This window comes from Procambarus clarkii, chromosome 65 (assembly GCF_040958095.1).
Source record: "Procambarus clarkii isolate CNS0578487 chromosome 65, FALCON_Pclarkii_2.0, whole genome shotgun sequence".
In the NCBI taxonomy this organism is placed as follows: Eukaryota; Metazoa; Arthropoda; class Malacostraca; order Decapoda; family Cambaridae; genus Procambarus; species Procambarus clarkii.
Window position 1 is genome coordinate 15,478,654 of NC_091214.1, and position 6,000 is coordinate 15,484,653.

Genomic DNA, 6,000 nt, shown 5'->3' on the forward strand with positions numbered 1-6,000 from the left:
ATCCGGACTCCACCTGCCAAAGATTATTGGGGAATACAAACCTGGATACGCGTATGGAAATGTCAAGACACATAAGCCTGGAAACCCACTTCGGCCAATCATCAGCCAGATACCCACACCCACGTACAGACTGTCGAAGCGACTCAACGGCTTGCTGACTCCTTATTTCCCTTGCGCCTTCAGTCTGAAGTCTCCAAAGGAATTTGTTGATACTGCCGGGAACATGGGCCACAGGGATAAGAGCCTTGTTGGACGTAGAATCACTGTTTACCAACGTACCTGTGGATGAAACAATCGGGATGATAGCGGACAGAGTGTATCGTGATCCGGCCTGTACTCCTCTTGACATACCAGAAAACATTCTAAGGAAACTACTCCAAGCTTGTACTAAAGAAGCACCCTTCTTGAGCCCGGATGGGCACATGTATAAGCAAGTAGATGGGGTCGCCATGGGTTCTCCCCAAGGTGTCCTGTTTGCGAACTTCTACATGGGTACCATCGAACAAAAGGTCTTAGTCGACATGAACTTGAAACCGGCCATATACTGCAGGTATGTTGACGACATTTTTACACAGATACCTGATGTCAGACATCTGCAGGAGCTGAAGGAAGCATTTGAGCGGAGTTCTGTGTTGCGTTTCACTTACGAGATGGAGAAGGATGGGAAGCTGCCCTTTCTAGATGTAACAGTCATGGAAAGGAGCGGAGGTTTCCACACTGCAGTCTACACTAAGGAAACAAACATAGGAATGTGCCTCAATGCCAACAGTGACTGCCCAGACAGATACAAGAGGAGTGTCGTTAACGCTTATGTCGACCGTGCTCTCAGCCACAGCTCAGAATGGAAGCAAGTCGATGAAGAACTCTGTAGGGTAAGGCAGGTCCTAGTCAACAACGGCTTCTCCAATGGTTTCGTTGAAGACATCATAAGAAGGAAGGTGAAACGCCATGCAACCTCTGAAGAGACAACTAACACAACACCTGTACCCCCTATTAGACTATTTTACAGGAACTTCTTTTCCACAGCTCATAAAACGGAGGAAAGGGTCCTGAAAGATCTTGTTAATAGAAACGTTATCCCTACAGACAAAAATCAGAAAATACAATTGATGATCTACTATAAAACCAAGAAAACTGCCAACCTACTCATGAGAAACTCTCCAGACACAAAGGAGAATGCTTTAAAAGAGACCAATGTCTATACCTTCAAATGCCCACTTGGGGACTGTAAGCCTCAAAGAATTCAATATATAGGCAAGACAACAACATCTCTTTCCAGGCGTTTAACGATGCATAAGCAACAGGGCTCCATTAAGGAATATATAATCTCTTCCCACAACCAGACCATCACCAGAGAAGTCTTAACAAAAAACACGGAAATCATCGATAGATACAGCGATAGCAGGCGGCTAGATATCTGCGAGGCACTACACATTAAGAAGTTGACACCAGCAATCAACAGACAATTAATGCACAACTATATTCTACCCACTTCAAGACTCCGCACCAATATAGAAGCATTAAGAAATATGGGCCAATAGGCCCTTTGCAGTTACTTCCATTCTTCCCTTTAACTTACAAAATATTATACCCATTGTTTCATGTTCTGTCTTGTGTTGAAAGTTTGTTTTCACCTCATCCAAAACTGTTGTAACATATCACCTCACCCAAATGCAGGTATAAAAAATCGAAGCTGTTTTAAACTCTGTTCAGTTATAGCTGTGTGTGTGTAAACTAAAGTCTTTGAAAATGTAATAAGTTTTACGAAACGCGTTCAAGTGTCGCGTCAGACTAGAAATAAAAATGAATTTCTGAGAATTGATTTTTCAGTTACCATCAACAGTGAAAAAGAATATAAGAAAGATTGAGAAAATTCGTGTTAGAATTATTAATCTTACTTTTTCGGTCATATTTAATAATATATGTCTACAGGAAAGACTGCTACCAAAATATACTAATATATATATATATATATATATATATATATATATATATATATATATATATATATATATATATATATATATGTATATATATATATATATATATATATATATATATATATATATATGTATATATATATATATGTATATATATATATATATATATATATATTATATATATATATATATATATATATATATATATATATATATATATATATATATATATGTCGTACCTAGTAGCCAGAACTCACTTTTTGGCCTACTATTCAAGGCCCGATTTGCCTAATAAGCCAAGTTTTCATGAATTAATTGTTTTTCGACTACCTAACCTACCTAACCTAACCTAACCTAACTTTTTCGGCTACCTAACCAAACCTAACCTATAAAGATAGGTTAGGTTAGGTTAGGTAGGGTTGGTTAGGTTCGGTCATATATCTACGTTAATTTTAACTCCAATAAAAAAAAATTGACCTCATACATAATGAAATGGGTAGCTTTATCATTTCATAAGAAAAAAATTAGAAAAAATATATTAATTCAGGAAAACTTGGCTTATTAGGCAAATCGGGCCTTGAATAGTAGGCCAAAAAGTGAGTTCTGGCTACTAGGTACGACATATATATATATATATATATATATATATATATATATATATATATATATATATATGTCGTACCTAGTAGCCAGAACGCACTTCTCAGCCTACTATGCAAGGCCCTTTTTGCCTAATAAGCCAAGTTTTCATGAATTAATATATTTTCTAAAAAATAATTCTTATGAAATGATAAAGCTACCCATTTCATTATGTATGAGGTCAATTTTTTTTATTGGAGTTAAAATTAACGTAGATATATGACCGAACCTAACCAACCCTACCTAACCTAACCTATCTCTATAGGTCAGGTTAGGTTAGGTGGCCGAAAAAGTTAGGTTAGGTTAGGTTAGGTAGGTTAGGTAGTCGAAAAATAATTAATTCATGAAAACTTGGCTTATTAGGCAAATCGGGCCTTGCATAGTAGGCTGAGAAGTGCGTTCTGGCTACTAGGTACGACATATATATATATATATATATATATATATATATATATATATATATATATATATATATATATATATATATATATATATATATATATATATATATATTGAATATGACCGCAAATTCTGTATTTATTATTTTCTGGTTTAGGGCTTCTATCCCTCTAACTATTTTCTTAGCATCAGGGCTTAATTGAAATAGGAGTTCTCCAAAACTCATTTTCGTACTTTTAAGGTGAAGAAAAGAAGTGATTTACTATTGAGTGTATTACACTTATTTGTATAATTTGCACGACGTTTCGAACCTCCATGGTTCATTCTCAAGTGAACAGATCTTACAATACTAGTTGATTTTATACCCGCATTAGGTCAGGTGATAATACAATGAAGGTGAAAACATGGGGGGATACATAAGGGATAAACATAGGGGCTGCAGAAGGCTTATTGGCCCATACGAGGCATCTCCTATCTAAACACAAAGATTAATCCAGTGTAATTGGCCTGTTATGTTGGACATTGTCTTCTGTGTTGGCATCGATATGTTCTTGTCTTGTCCTTACTCTCATGGTGGGTAGAGTAAATAGTTCCGTGATTTGGGTGTTCATGGTAGGTCGCTCTATTCTTATGTGAATTGCCTCAAGAATTTGTAATCTTCTTGAATCTTGGGTTTTGTCTATTATGCAAGTGTTCTTGTTCAACATTTCCCTTGTTAGAGTAATGTCATGGGCTTGTCTCATGTGATTCCTAGGTTCACCAGATTGAAGATGGCATGTCAAACGCCTCGTCAGCTTGGTTGACGTCATACCTATGTACTTACATTGAATGTTACATCCTTCGTGGGGGCAAGTGTACATGTATACAACGCTTGACTGCTGTAGAGGGTTCTCCGTCGGCTTCGGGCTGTTTTTGATAAGGAGTTCGGAAGTCTTCTTGGTTTTGTAGAATATTATCAGGTTTATGTTTTGGTTAGGAGTAGTGCTTTTTACTCCTTTACGGATTATTTCTTTCATTATTCTTTCCTCTTTTATATGTTCACTGTGCATGGTTGATTTGTAATATAATTTTATTGGGGGTGTTGTGGTTTCTGTTCTAGGTTCTGAATTATACCAACGGTCCAAGTGTCTTCTTATAGCAGCGTTTATTTCCGCGTTGCTATATCCGTTGTTCACCAATACCTGAGTTACTCTTTCAAACTCTCTACTCACGTTGCTCCATTCAGAGCAGTGGGTAAGCGCTCGACGAATATAAGCATTGAGAACACTGGCTTTGTATCTTTGGGGGCACTCACTTCTACCGTTCAGGCATAATCCTATGTTGGTGGGCTTGGTATATACGTTGGTGCTTAAAGAGGTTCCTGTTTTTGTTATTAGTACATCCAAGAATGGCAGACTGTTATTGACAATCAAGAATATAATGGGCAAGGGTGTGAGACCTTAACATACCACATAGTTTACACTTCGTGTCATTACCATGAACATCTATCCCATATTCCCAGTAATATTTGTACCCAAGCCTGAGCCGCATGTACACAGAGTCACTCCAAGCATTTCTCCTTTTACCATAAGTGAAATGGGTGTTTTGACTCACATACATGTAGTGTTGCATGGTTTGACTACTCTCATACATTATCTCTCTCCTCTCCACTCCCGCCTGTGCCTGAATATTTCTGATTTTGCTTCTTATTTGTCTCATTGTGAATTCACATTCAATGTCAACTTGTGGTTTTGATGTGGCACGTTTGGCCAAGTCATCCGCCACCTCGTTGAGCACTATTCCAACGTGAGATGGAATCCACATGAATTTCACACTATAACCTTTCAGCTGTATCTCAGTTATTCTTCTCTTACAGTCCTCCACTATAGACATGAAGACTGGGTTTCGACTGTTTAAGGACTCCAGTGCTCCTCGGCTATCGACAAATACAAAAACATTTTTGTCGTCATGACGTACTTCCTCCAAACACGCCAGAATGGCCTGCAGTTCAGCTTGTGTGGATGATATATAATTACTAAGCCGGAGTTCAATTATCCTGTCCACAGTCCCAAACTCCGTATAATCCCTTATTAGGACACCACACCCTGCCCTGCCATCCTCCGCCACCGACCCGTCGCAATATACATGTAAACTGTTGCCTCTTGGTAACCGAGATATCATGCTTCCATACAAACACCGTAATTGTCCCGGTTCATGATGAATCTTTTTCACCTTGAGGGGTACAATTTCGACGTCTATTTTCTGTACTTTCCAGGGAGCAGACATATTACACTTTCGAGAGGGTTTACAGCAGTCAAGTACGTCGTATTCCCTGAGGTCATGAGCTAATCCTCTCGTATAGCGTGTCTCCCTCAGTTTCCTGGCAGTGTGTACGTCACTCAAGCAGGTCTGAACGCTCTCAAACAGCTTATCCCCTCCTTTTCTCCGCATGAAACGAATAGATACTCTAGTGTTAATGTCACGGACTCTATCACACACACTCTGTAAATTTAATTCCATTCTCATTATTTCAATCATTGCATTTCTTTGACATCCAAGAATAATCCTCATAGCCTCGTTCTGTATCAGCTCTATTTTTTGAATTCTGCCTTGGCCTGTGTAAGACAATACGGGTGCTGCGTAGTCTATCAGGGAGCGAACAGTGCTTATGTATAACATCCGCAAGATAGGTACCCCAACACCTTTACCAGAAAAAGCCAGTGCTTTTAGAGGATGCAGACGGGCTTTACATAAGGTGCTGATATGATTTATTTCAGCATTTTTACTCTCACATGTGTATCCAACATACATGCCCAGATACTTGTACTTCTGTACACGGCTCAGTTCCACACCATTTAGAGTAAGTGTTATATTTCTTCGTTTCCTATACTCGTATTTGGTTTTATCTGCATTTATAACTAAGCCTAACTTGTGACAGGTTATACCAAGTATGTTAAGAGCATCTTGAATTTTGTTCCCAGAAGTGCCTTGTATAAGAATGTCATCAGCATATATGATCGTCGTGACCCCTGGAGGATACATC